Source organism: Xiphias gladius, chromosome 10 (assembly GCF_016859285.1).
Source record: "Xiphias gladius isolate SHS-SW01 ecotype Sanya breed wild chromosome 10, ASM1685928v1, whole genome shotgun sequence".
Taxonomy (NCBI): domain Eukaryota; kingdom Metazoa; phylum Chordata; class Actinopteri; order Istiophoriformes; family Xiphiidae; genus Xiphias; species Xiphias gladius.
In genome coordinates this window covers 7786457-7801285 of record NC_053409.1, presented here as the reverse complement: position 1 = coordinate 7801285, position 14829 = coordinate 7786457, and the positions used below count along the sequence as shown (strand labels likewise).

Sequence of the window (14829 nt, the reverse complement as noted above, 5' to 3'; positions counted from 1 at the left end):
GCAGCATTAAATGCTTTTTGACCACTTTGGGTCAACATAACAAGCTGTAAATGCTACATTGACATAATTTCACCTTTAAAGTTTATTTAATACCAAACATGTTAGGTAACAGTTGTCTATTTTCACATCAAGCAAACACAGAGCAACATTAGCATTCTTATGCAGTTTTGTTTGTGTTCCACTATGTGCTCCACTATGTTCGCCAGCTAGATGCTAACAAATTCATTAACTGTCTGTCCGTCATTAAGCTTATCCAAGCTTTTTCGATTAAAAGAGCTGGCTGCAGCTGGAGACAAGGTTGATGACAGATGACAACGACGAGACTGAACCAAACATTAAAAATTGCGGGCTGAAAAACCAAAACAATGAGCTAAAAGATGCTAAAAAAATCTCTGTAGCACTGAGAGGAACTGCAGAGCTGGGTTCTAAATATCTATGAGTTAGTCACTATGAGTGACAACTTACTCATACAACACACAGTGATCTGACGAGGTACAGTGGTGGTTTCACAGGGTGGAAAATGTAAAAACTGAAGTAATAACATGTAGGTATGCTTGAAGCCTGAGGGATGCACCTTGTTAGCAGTTAACTACAGTACGGGTTATTAAGTGTCCCAGTCCAATTTTTTAATTTTATTTTTTTATTCAGTACCAATTTATTGAGTATTGCACCACTGCATCATGCAGCATTATAATTGCGCTGTCATTGCTCTACACGAGTGTCCTTGCAGTCCCTCTCATTGTGTAGCCTGCTGCTGTTCTGAATATGCACTGAGTACTTTGGCTTAAAATTATTTGTGACATCAAATTATTACATTGTCAAGGGAAAGTTTTTGAAAACTTTGATGAAGCGCAAAATGAATCATTACTGACTTTCACAGGATCTTCTCTGGAAATTTTCTGTACTGCCTGAGACAGTTTCAGGCAGTTATTTTTGTCACAACGGAAGCCAATTAAATTCTACTGTAGGTGTTTAGCATTTTGCTGCATTGTATCCCATCCTGCCTCAAACAACAGCACAAAATAACCAGTTCTGAAACATGAAGTATCACAATAGCAATTAAATTAAAGATGGAAATGTTTTGCAAATTGTACACTATACTGATTTGGCCCATAAATGAAGCCGCATAGACACCAGTTATACAAAAGTGTGTTTTTTTTTGCTGCGATGTATCAAACAGTGCTGTGACCTTTAATTGACTAAACGTGTTAGATGAAAACAATGCAACACACTGAAGCTCTCAAAGACTTTCAAGAACTTTCAGATCAGTTTTCAGGAGCTATTCTGTTTTGTTGTTTTTTTCGGTTTCTAATTCTTAAAAGTCTGGATATCAAATGAATCAAACTTTCTAGTTTATTCATAATACTAGTTGGCGTACAAAAATAGAGTTTAACCTCTTCTCCCCTAGAAATCAATGATTTTTAGTTGTGTTGTGTTGGGTGACTGTATCACATGTAAACTTAGTATCAGCATTTTGAAACTGCAGATAGCAACATTGTTGTATGGATGAGGGTGAAGCCCAAATAGTTTTTTTTATTTCTGTTCAGTGATTTGTTCAGCTAATTTTATGTTGCCAGAATCAGAATTGAGAAGAGGTTTTAAAGTATGTAAATTGATATTTACTAACATTAAAATTACATCCCTTCCTTCCTTCCTTACTCCCTAAAAACCTAAAAATTAATTCATATTGTCTCATTAACAGTGATAGTATAGTATAATTACTGTTTTAGCATGACCAAGAACATTATAATTCTCTGCTGTCTCTTTACACTATTTTTACATGGTCTGTCGCTGGCTTGTATCCATTGGAATAAATTCTGGATCACATTGCAGAACAAAACAGAAAAAGAGCTAAAGCCTTTGGAGTTTCTAGTAGCAATGGCAAATGGTAGAAATTGAATGGTAGTAGTCCCATGGAAAGAGACAGAGAACATCAAAAAAGCAACATTTGATGGGCAGCAAATGTATTTACAGGAAATCTTTATTTTAAGAACACTTTCAGCAGTATTACTGCTGTTTTAGGCTGGTAATCTTCTCAGCCAGAACCTCTCATTGCTCAGAGAGAGACTCTGCACACGGAATATTGTAAACTTGCTTTAATGAGCACGCAGGAACATCAGCAATGTATGCAGTCCCAATGCAGCTCATTTCAGTTAAACTGAAAATACTTTATGTTTTCCTCAAGTAGCAATTTGAGGCAAGTGAGCTTGCAAACAAAAATCTACACACACAATTCATACACACATAAAAACAATCTAAAGATACAAATATGATAATGTGAAGGAGCTGAAATGCACAAGGGTTAATGGCCTTGGCCAATCCATATCTGTACAATAATATCGAGCACCACAAAGGCATGTAATGTGAAAAAAAGCATGTTAGGCCAAAACATGTCAAAGGTGCAAGTGCACTGATCAAGCCTTACTCCATTTCTTGTACTATGGCTATTGGTAAATCTAATGGCTTCTGGAATAAAACCAAACTTCCTTCTATTTATTTCACATAGAGGCGAACTAAATAGCATTCCTGATTTTTATTTCACCATTATTTTACCAGGAAAAGTCCCATTGAGATTAAAAATCTCTTTTTCAAGGGAGATCCAGCCAAGACAGGCAGCAGCATAAATAAATACCAAAAAAATACAAAACAAAAAACTTTCATAGTTACAGACAGAAAACACAATGGGAGACAAAACTAAAAAGAACTAAAAATCAGGCATAGGGGACTCGAGAGAAATTTAAAGGAATCAGTTTTGTAACTAGGTTATTTAAAACCAATGACATCTTAAGGAATCTGCCCCTAATTCTTTCATTTTGGATTTAAAAGCATTTAACAAAATTATTTCATAGAATTTAAATTCCTTCTGCAGCATATTCCATGCTGCGGTTGCAGAATACATATACATGCCAATTTTCATACAGGCATTTGAGACAGAAAGCATTCTGGGAACGCAGAGAATTTTGTCCAGCACTTTTGTACATGATACAGCCAAATAGGTAGTATGTGAGCTGACCCAGAATTGCCTTTTAATTGAAGGTGTACCAATGACAGAGCCTACAGGTGGCCAGAGCAGGGTAGTATAACTCACAGTGGTGAGTCAGAGCTTTAAAATTGTTAGAGAGCCTTAGGGAAGCATGGGATGCTGTGTCAACCATATGAAGATACTGAGCAGATATATGCATATATCAAGTTTTAGCCTCAGCTTTGTCAACATATACTGAACATGTTGCTTAAAATTGAGGGAGTCATCAATCAAAATACCCAAATATTTATAAGAGATAAGACTACCAGAGGGATATTTTGTGGTCTATTCTTAGAGCTGGTAAAGACCACTTAAGTTTGGTCTTATCTGCATTAAGAACGAGTTTCAACGGAAGTAGGGTATTTTGGACAACAATAAATGCATTTTGCAAGTATTCAATGGCCTGTAAAGAGTTGGCTCACAGCAGTATATAACAGTGTCTTCAGAATAAAAATGAAAATTAGTACTTGACACATTTTGACCTATATTATTTATATAAATAGTGAATAAAAGTGGACCTAGTACAGAACCCTGAGGTACACCCTTGTAGACGGATACAATATCAGAACATAGACCATCATACCTGATGTGCTGAGTCCTATTACTAAGGCAGTTACTAATCCTATGTTAAAAAATCTAAGTTTTAAAACATCATGGTCAACTGTATCGAAAGTTTTAGACAGATCCATAAGGAGTGATGCACATTGTTGCTTTTTGTCAAATGTCATTTAACACCTTCATTGAAGCTGTGATGGTACTATATTTTTTCTAAAGCCTAGTTAATATGTTGATAAAATGGCATTGGTACATAAAAACTCCTTTACTTTATCACTCACAAGAGCTTCAAGAATTTTAGCCAGTACTGATAAGTTAAATATTGGCCTATAGATATTTAAAATACCTAGATCACCCCTTTTAATAAAGGAAAAAACCAAAGCAGATTGCCATATCCTAGGAATTTTCTTATTTTCCACTGTCAGGTTAAAAAGATGTGCGCGATGCTCTGCTTACAGATCAGCTGTCAATTCCAAAAAGCAAGGATCAATTAGATCAAGTCCAGGGGGTTTCCAGGATCTAAAGTTTTTAGGGCTCTATTAACTTGAGAAAAGTATAAAATTTAAAGACTGACCAGTATACACTGGAATGTCAGTATAGGGTTTCAGAGACGCACAACAATCAGAGTCAAATAAAGAGCCAGAAGATATAAAATGCTCGTTAAAACATTTCAGTATCTCAGGTTTGTCATAAACAGCAACAGAATCCTTCATAACAAAGGAAGGTACAGCTTGAGAGTGTCTCCAATTGGTGCCAGACCTGTGTTACCTACTTACTTACTACATAGGATTTGTTTTTTACTCATGTATAATCACAAAGCTGTAAACATTTTTTTCTCATAAAGTAAATGTATAATATATATGTTATTTGTGCTACAGATATTTTTAGGAAACTCTTTTTTTCTTTTTTTTAACTTACATATTAAAATGTTTGGGAATGATGTGTAAGGATGGGTTCGGATAGCCAGTCCCATTTTGGATCTGGTTCCAAGATGGCAAAAGTTCCCTGGCCAACGAAACACTTCTCAAATCCTTTATTCACATTCTCTGTCTTTTGCTTCTCCTATCCTATGTTAACTCAGTGTTGCTGTTGTTCACAGCAAACATGATGGCTGGCTGACGTTCCAAAGTCAACAGAACAACTGCAAAATACAATATTTGTGGGAGGGTACTCTGGATGAAGGGGGAATGACATGTCCTTGGTTTAAATATCTACTGTCCAACATGATATAAGACTTTCCGCTACAGCCTACCACTGGTGTTACACCGTACTCTGTTACATGTCAGATTCTGTGACCCGTATTAGTATAAGTTTGCCTCTGGGTAACGTTATGTGCTTTGCACAGGCACAACATCAGCAACTTATTTAATTGATATTCACTGGATGATAAAGTAGAATTAATATTATTTACACTGTGTTGTTCTTTCTTTAGTTTTCTATGGCTTGTGCAGCTCCAGCATAGCCCCCCATTGAGGAGTAAACACCATTTTCCCTTGCAGCAGCTTGGACAGGGTTCGTGAATGTCATAAAGCAGTGAGAAATTATACATTGAAAGCCCTGCAAACATTCAACACAGTAGAAGGTCCATGGTGCAGGTTTGATTGTTTCTATTAATGTCAGTCGTTCCTTTTAGGTAAGTGGTCCATTAATCACAATTAAAATGACCAATTGTGTTACCAATGTGATTTGAAGAAGCTAGATTCTTGAATAGCAACTTATATATCTCATTACACAGCTGAAATTTGTTTTGTTACTATACATACATCTAATGCATGCCATCCAACCTTTTTGTTCACTACATTATGGCTCTCACTAAACATCAAGATTTTATCATGAATCTTGGAGAGATCATGTTTAAAGACCTCACTGCCAACTGTTCTGATAGGAAACATTTCTTTGGAAGAATTTAATCCTGAAAATGTTTCAGGTCTGTGGATTATCCTGTTTCTGAAAAGATTTATGAAATTCCATTCCAACCTTTCGACTTTTACGAAATGAACATTCACCCTCCTGCACAGGATGCAATGATTTCTTTTAAAAATCCTGCCCACTTTGAGTCCTTTGACAAAATATCTATGGACACTCTCACTGAGGTGATTAATAAAATGAAACCCTCATTGTGTTCTCTCGATATACCGGCTGTGAGATTTCTGAAAGAAGTATATGAATCTGTCAGACCGTATATTCTACTCATAGTTAACTTCTCACTATTGACTGATTCTGTCCCTGCTTATTTTAAGAATGCAATTGTTCAACCCCTTCTGAAAAAAACCCTCTTTGCACCCTAACTCCCTGGATATTTTAGACCAATTTCCAAACTGCCCTTTCTCTCCAAGGTTTAGGAAAAAATTGTTTCTGACCAATTGACCACTTTTTAAAACAGGAATGTACTCTTTGAGACATTTCAGTCGGGATTAAGGGCAAACCATAGTACAGAGACAGCACTCCTCTAAGTGATGAATGGTCTTCTGGTTGCCGCTAATGCTGGAAAATTTTGAGTTTTAGTTCTATTAGATCTAAGTGTTGCGTTTGACACTGTTGATCATTCCATTTTATTCAAATGTCTCCAATACTGGGTTGGCATTTCTGCTTCAGTTTTAAAGTGGTTTTATTCTTATTTACAAGATAGATTTCTTAATGTAGCCAGTGGCAAGTCATGGTCATCCTCTGTGAATATGACCCACAGGGTACCTCACGGTCCTTAGACCTCTTTTTTTCTCTCTATACATACTACCCCTAGGGCATATCATCTGCTCTGAGAAAGTTAATGCATCTGGGCACTCTCCAAAATATGGCCCATAAATATAAAAGTATTGGTGTGACCTTTGATAACCACCTCAGCTTGAACAAGCATGTTAACATGTTTGTGCAGTCTTGTTTTTTTCAGGAGACTCTCCAAGGTCAGTTTACTTTTGTCCAGTAGAAACGGAAAGCGTGTCATACATGCTTTCATTTCCTCTAGTTTGGACTACTGTAACTCTCTCTATATATGTCTGAGCCAACAGAGTCTACATAAATTTCAGCTTGTCCAAAATGCCGCAGCCAGACTTCTCACCATAACCAAAAAGAGGGAGCACATTATTCCCATTTTAGCCTCTCTACATTGGCTTCCGGTAATTTTCAAATTGACTTTAATTTATTGATGACTTTTAAGGTCCTTTCTCAACTTGCACCTAAGTACATCTCAGATCTTCTGAAACCATACATGCTAGGTCGCAACATGAGGTCTTAACCCAAGGATATACTAGCCATTCCACAATCTCTGCTGAGGAACAAGGGTGACCAGGCTTTTTTTGTTAGGGCCCCCACTCTTTGGAACAACCTCCCTGAGGAGATCAGACTGGCAAGCTCCTTATCTTCTTTTAAATCCCTCCTAAAGACTAATTTTTATAAATGTGCTTTTGCAGGGCTTGGGGTCTGAATTCACTTTCAACTTTTTATGTCACTTCTTAATACCTATTATACAAAGTCATTCTCCTGATTCTTATTTTACTGATTATTTTAATAACTTTTAGAATGTTCTATTTTATTTTACTCTAGCTCATTCGTTGCACTTTTGCTTATATATTTCCTCCCCAATGTTGTATAATCTTGAAACTGTTTTTAATTGTTTTCTATTGTTTGTCCTCAGTTTCATTTTGTCTTTTAAAGGACTTTGTAGCTGTGGATTGAAAGTTGCCATATAAATAAAGTTTATTATTATTATTATTATTATTGTTGTTGATGTTGTTTTTGTTTTTGTTGTTTCTGTTTTTGTTATTATTATTATTATTCAGCTCCAGTGTACTGGGGGGACAGGCAAGCATCTCAGAAAGGAGTGTCTTAAAACCTGGGAATGCAAAAGAAAAAGTAAACAGACCCTTTAGGGAGCAGAAAGGAGGAGAGAGAATGATCGTAGTTTACTGTTGTCTGTGATCAGTGCTATTACTTCTATGCACCAGTGGGGGGCAGGCTGACAAAGAGTGAGTGAATGCATTGATGAATGAATGAATGAATGAATGAATGAACACTTGCTAAGTCCATGAGATGCCATACTTTGTAAGCACATTTAATTTGGTAGTGACCAGGTGCAGTCTGTGAGCACAAACAGTCTGTGTACACTAACTAGTGTGTGTATGTATGTCGCTGCAGGGGAACATACACCAATCAGCCCCAACATTAAAACCGGTAACTGGTTTTAATGTTGTGGCAGATTGATGTATTTTCTGAACTAATCGAGCTATGAATCCACGGAAAGTAGTTGAAACTGCAAAATAAGTTTTAAATGACATTACTAATGGATCAGACACATAGGTAGTATGTGAGCTAATGGATTGAAGTCTTACAAAACAGGCCACGGTTTACACAGATCATCCGCATCATTAAAACCAGTTAAATGTTTTAATGTTGTGGCTGATCGGTGTATGTACTTGTGCATCGCTCTACAGTGTGTGAAGCATGTGGGTGTGTGACTGTGAAGCTAATATTATCACAGATTGACACAGAGGCTTGAATTGGATTATTTAGGAGCAGGACTGCTTAATTACTAGCCTCAATTAACATGGACCCTCATTAGTGTGTGGGTTAGCTTTGTGACTTCCTGTGTCTCCTGTAGACAACATTTTTTTTAGCTCACACCTCCCTCCCAGTCTCCCTCTGTCTCTCCTGATTTGTTCTGCTCTCTCTCTCTCTCTCCTAATCCAATTTTTGACTCTTTCTTCCCTCCAGTGTGTTTCCAACCAACATCTGTTAATCAACTCTGAGTATATGTATGCGTGACTGATGTCTATTTATGCATGTGTGAGGGCATCACCGTGCGTGTTAACTTGTTTGTGTCCCTATTCTCCATTCTAATTAAGGCGATGTTCTGTGAAATCTGTAATTGCTGCCTCTTTGACCCAGCTAAGGTTTTAAGGGGATATGTGCGCGCGCGTGCACGTGCATGAGTCAGAGTTGGAAACAACGCTTAAATCATTTTAATTAAATGCAGTTTTTGAGCAACTGTTCACAACCTTGTATCTATTAAAACAGTGTCAGCCTGTGTGTGAAAGGTGTCATTCTTTCCACTGAGGATGAAAATAAAGAAATTAATCTGCTAATGTTCTCATTTACTAATAGCCAAAAAAACCACAGTGGATATTTAAAACAGGGAACTGACAATGGTATAGTGGAAAGAGTGGATTCAGCACATGGCATTCTTTAACTATCTATTGCGTTCACTGTTATTTATTTATTGTTGGAGAGTAGCACCGCTACATGTAATTACATACAGTATAACTAACTAAGCTACTATTTAAACTACATTTCCAAAAAGTGTTTGTGTAGTGTAGCTATTTTCAAAATTGTAATTGTTTCCAGCAGCATGCAATTTTTTTTTTCAGATAAGTAGCATAGCAGCTTGATCAGACACCACATCACTATATTTTCTTGTCTTATGAAGACAAAAAAGCTCCACAATGATTGAAATGTTGCTCCACGACCTGCTTGTCATGAGATTCAGGAGAAAAAGCATGAAGCGAGCAGGTTTGTTTGATGGTACAGAGCAGAGGGACATTATTTTTCTTTATCAAGGAAAATGCTTACTGAATCAAGCAGTGTTGGTTAAGCTCATTAGAAACTGAAGTGAACTACAAGCTACTTTTAATTGGAGGTAGTTAAGACACCTCAAATGAAGGCAGTTTGTCTCTTTTGTCTGGGTCGACATAATCGAACGGAGACAGTGACCAGCACCAGACCAGCTCCCACCCCACCATCCAGCACACCATTGCCAGGTGTGTCCTTCAGGTTAAAATTGAATTTTGAATTATGCTTCTCCAAAGACCAACCCAAAGGTCTTTGTGAACCTGTGATCCTCCCAAATCTCAACAACGTGTTGTGTGAACCCGCACGTCAAGGTTGATAGGTCAGGTTGAGAGCAAATGTAAATGGACGATATACAAGTAGTTCTGCACGGAGAAGCAGAATTCCAGCTGGAGTCTCTTCCTGAATCAGCAGATGGAAGCAGAGGCAGAATTTGAGCAACACACTGTCATTTTTAGAATTTTTCTTTCCTTTTTTTTTTTTTTTTTTAATCTTGTAGAAAGAAAAATAGCCCTATAGTGTTTGGGTTGCACTACTTAATGTAAAAAAGTAGCTTAGCTACAGCTTGGCTACAGCTGGGTAATGTAGTCAATGCTATGCTACATAGGTGAATTTGAGTATTTTGGCTGATTAGAACTTCTCTCAGGGCTGTGTGGGTGGGCACAGGACTGAGCCTGACAGCTTTCTCACTCTCTTGTTAGTTTGTTGCACCTGCTAGGGCAGGACAAATTACACCATTATTGTTACTGGTGACTTCATGTAATTCCACAATTTCTCCACCCAACTTCAATCTCAGCAGAGGTTTTATCAGCCGCAATAAGTGAAAACGACTATGTGGGTGTGCAGAACCGGAAAACTCTTGGTGTCGATACAGGTAACATCGCTACTTCCCAGCACTGGATTCAAGCATGTGTATAAAACATTTTGCAATAAAAAAGCAGATTCTGCTTTCTCATTTTAGACTTTGAAATTCATTTTATTCCGAGTTTAAGAAATACCTGGACTGAAATCCATCTTCTGTAACTGAGTTTATAAGGACCTCTCCTCACTGGTAACTGAGAGCACTGTTATCAGCTTAACTGCTACAGTGTGTTACATCCTGGTTAAAAGCTTAGTGAAAGACTATAAAAGCCACAGAAGCAATCTTGATGGGGTAATTCTGTTGCAGATAGGTGGCTGCTCAGAACCTTAGAGACAGTGCTTATTGGCCTATTTTGCCTATTCTGACCTGAAAGAAACACATTCAAACAAACAACTCAACTCAGGATCTGAAACTGCTCAGACCTTCAAAATTGGGGCCATTACTTAACATTGTTATGAACCATCGCTTTCCTTGAAATAAAAGAACAAACTAGATAACCAGTGACTATGTATTGGCTATACATTGGCTCCACCCATTGCTTTTCTCTGCCTGCTTTGATCCCAAAAGGTGTCAAACCCTAATGTCAACTACTTTGTCAATTACTTCGACATTAGGGTTGTCTGTAAATAACTCGAGTGAGATTTTGCCAGCTGTGCTCCTCAGCAGGTGGCATCCTTTGAGATGTCTCACACTGATAAAGAATTTCCATCAGACCTACTAAAGAAGAGATATCATTTTGCTGCTTTACACGCTTTGGGTATAGTATGATATTATCAGAAGTCAACCTTTCTCCATCAGGACATGTTATTTATTAGCATTTCTTTCTCTCTAACAATTTCTCTAACACTTTACATTCAGAATCATTATATAGTGATATATCAGAATATAACACTTTTGTGGCCATATTGGATTCCCTCAGGAGGAATTAGTACAATTGTGGTCTGTTTTTGACTGGCAATTGACAATTTAGTCAAATAACCATCAGTTTAATGTTGTAATCTCATTTTCACTCTAGATTGGGAAGCGGCATCAGTAATGACAGTTGCATGTTCACCTTAAAGCTGCAGGTCTCACTGTTCTTACATAAACAATGGGTCAAATGATGACAAGTTATATGTATGGGGTCACTTGTAGTGACAAACACACAGAGAATTATGACCCAAAACCCCAGTTCCCCTCAACTTTATAGAGCATTTTAGGGTCTTTCAGCTCATTGTGTTGATTTTACAGCCCACAACTTTACTGTTCCGGTCAAATCTAACTGCTCTCATCAACCTTGTTTCCAGCCTCAGGAGGAAGCTGTTTTCCTGCCCAGCACCGAGGAAGACAGATTGTTAGCAGGTTTGTTAGCAACTACCTGGCGGACAAAGTGAAGCATTTAGTAGCTATAGAGACAGATATTTCTCTCATGAGTTGGTGAAAAGCAAAACAGAGCCAAAACATGAGAGGAAAAATAACCACACCTGAATGCTAATATTGCTCCATCTCTGATGTAAGTATAAAGGATCAAGATGTTATTAGACTGAAAAAAAGGCAACATTTTAACTCTACCAGGTCTCATGGGCAGAAAAACCTTTTTCTCTAGACCTCCATACCACCCCTCTTACTACCCCTCTATCTGTCTTGCTCTCTAACACTTTAAGGTCAATGAACACTGTATCTGACATTAGCAGATTCTCTCACAGCTAGACCAGGGAGCTAAAAATCCCACTTTGACATACTGCATGTAAATAATAGTCTGCTGCCAGGCTATTGAGTACTGTGTAGATGGCTTCTTTACATGCAGTGTAATAGCGTTGAAGTCCAATGACAATGGAGTATTGCAAGATACTAATGGATGGACTAATAGACTAATATACGGACCTGGTATAGCAATTTCTACTAAAGTGTTTTGCATGCATGAATGTCTTCATTTACTGAGGGTTTATCTGAATGAATATGTAATATGGTTTTAATTGTGTGTAATTCTTGCAAAGTGTCCAAAATATTTGGATGAGAGGATGCAAACAGTTTATTTGTGAGTCTAATGAAATTTACTGAGACTGAAAGTCATTGTGGAAAATTTAACTACATGCATAATATCTAGTGAGGAGGAACAGGTATTAATCAAAGCCGGTCTTAATCAGACATCTATTCAGTGGGGCAGAGGCAAGAGGCAGACTTCGGGGAAAGTCAGAAATTCACAGAGAATGGGTGTTTTTGAAACCGTGTAAAGGTTTTTTGATAAGCTGAACACAGTGGCTCAAAAGAAAACTACAATTTTTGAGCTTTTGGAGAAGCTAAGAAATGATTCACAGCTAGTCACCCTCATGGATGGATTACTGAACGTGCCTTCTGGACACAGACCCAGGGCCCCAGCAGTCCAGCAGCTTCGCCTGCAAAATGTCACTGCAAGACATGAAAAGACTACAAAGAGATGCAAAACAACCACAAAACATGCAAAATGACCACAAAGCGAAAAAAAGCGGCCACAAAGAGATGCAAAACGACCAGAAAGTGATGCAAAATTACTAAAAAAACGACAAACTTACCATAAAGAGACACAAAACAACAATAAACAGATAAAAAAATGCATAGACAGAAACAAAACTTTTTTGGAGGTGGTTGGCCATTGTGTCATAGTCAGCCCTTGGATTCACAGAACATTCACCACGTTTACATTCACTACTGCCAAAAATGAGCTATTAGCCAAGTTAGGTATATCATCCAAAATGTTACCTATCAGTGTTTTAGTATAATGTGTGATGTTTTTGGAATAATATTACTGCTGCATTCAACGCCATTCTCGACTGTGTTTGACAGGGGTCGATCCCCTAACATGTCATTTATCATCTCAAATTATGTAAAAGTGGAACGTCTGTCAAAATAGGATTTTTTCAGAGTTTTCCACCGGTGACGGACTTGTTAAACTGTGTGAACGATACCTCCCTCTTTCATTCTTTCAACAACCTTATTGAAACGGTTGGTGTTGCAATATTTGTGCACATCCAAAAACCTGTTGATATTCACGTTTTTCTTAATGTTTAAAAATAGGTGTGTTTCTCCCAGCGTCCCGAAATGTCGGCTTTTCTTATGGGCATGTATCTCTATCCCAGCCTTGCAAACTGTTGTCTAGTTTGTTTTTGTACAACGCACAGAGCAAGAGGCAGTGTGTCGCAAACTGATGTAAAAACCCCAGCGGAGATGCATATTACGAATGTGCTGTATACACGTTCAAAGAATGGTCCCAAAGCCCAAAAAATATCGGCCTAACCCACGTGCCTTAATGTTAAAATGTTAAATCCAGAATAAGGCCAAATTTGAAATATCCAAATGGAATATGCTGTTTACATGACCTGTGCCCAAGTCAACATATGACAATATTTGGATTCTGATATGGAATAATAGTGGAATATTAGTCTGCATGTAAACGTGCTGATTGAGGTTATTCTGTGTCGTTATCTTTACTAAACTTCGCTGATCATCAATTGAACAACCTTTTTATAGATTTTCTTTCATTTTTCACATCCTATATTCTGCTGCTGCTGCTGCGGTCCACATTTACAGTCAGAAAGTAAAAGTGCTCTGCTTGTAGATATGAGCTGAATGTTAAACTTTCCGCGGAGCCGCATAGAGGCTCAACACCGCAATAAAAGTAGATGGACAAAGTCTGTGTGTTGTAGCAGATAAAATATCCTATCTGTCTAGTCTTTAAATGTTTATTGTAGCTTTCTAAGTTGGTTATTACTGTATCTCTTATGCGGTTTTGGAGAATTTTATCTTTTTCTGCTGTCCTAAGAATATTGCAGCTCATAAATCTCTTTAAGACACACACACACTAGTTTGTCGCATAAACGCACAAATACACACATGGGCAACAATGGCACTGTGAAGACACATATACACATTGAAGCACACACACTAATGTCAATAATAGATAAAGGAAGGTATCAATCAAAGTTATAGATTCATGTAAAAACACTTCCTATGAGGCAAGAAATCAATCTTACATGCACTCACAGAATAACACACACACACATCCACACGTTTTCTCCCTTTCTCTACAAGCTTCACACACACAAATCCACACATCTAGATGACCATGCCCACATACACAACAACACACCATACACAATCGAAGTGGTGATGACAGCACTGTGAAGTGGTTTATTCTGGTCCATCATCAGATTATTGTTACCCTCACAGCAGCTAGAGGGCTGATAGTTCTATCTATTGAACAGAGAGAGAGAGAAAGAAGGAAGAAAAGGAGAGGAAAGAATGGACACATGGACACGCATCAGCTGTGAATCAGCCCGTATCCTGGAAAGAAATGTGCGAGCATTTGCATGTGTATGAGGGAGACAGAGAGAGTGACAGGAAGCGAAAGAGAGACGGCAGACTGAGATGATGAGAGACAGACAAGGAGACGAAAAGAGAGAGGGGGAGGTTGCAGTTGTGGATAAAAATCCGACATGAGCTACGGTTTTTCTGGACCTGTCTGACTCTGAGCTAGTTGATGCCAGTGACTAACTAGACTATCTGTGTGGCTTTAATGCCTTTGAATTAAAGGTGCTATGTTCTATGGATGGATCTTCACATACATATCTTTCAGTTTTTTGTAGTTTGCTATGAAACACAATTATCCATTAAATCAGTAGTTTAGCTATTTCAGTTAAATATGGCCTTCTTAAATCAGTATCATGCATTGTTTTTTAAGAGAACAGCAAGCCATTTAAGATTAAGGCCTCAAATGAAATGGCTATATCTACTTATTCTACATTTGTATATTAATAAACCTCTGCTGCCTGCTGCAACAACTCTTTGTTTCTTTTGGTCTTAATGAGGAATGTTT

General features: G+C 37.7%; 1 long non-coding RNA gene across 1 annotated transcript in view; it reads left to right on the top strand.

Moving 5' to 3' along the window:
- LOC120795667 overlaps nt 1–1788 on the top strand; it is a 60836-nt gene extending 59048 nt beyond the window's left edge. The window contains exon 3 of the long non-coding RNA XR_005708268.1: nt 275–1788. This is a non-coding gene — a long non-coding RNA (uncharacterized LOC120795667). The remainder of the gene's footprint in view (nt 1–274) is intronic.
- Nucleotides 1789–14829: the final 13041 nt, after the last annotated feature.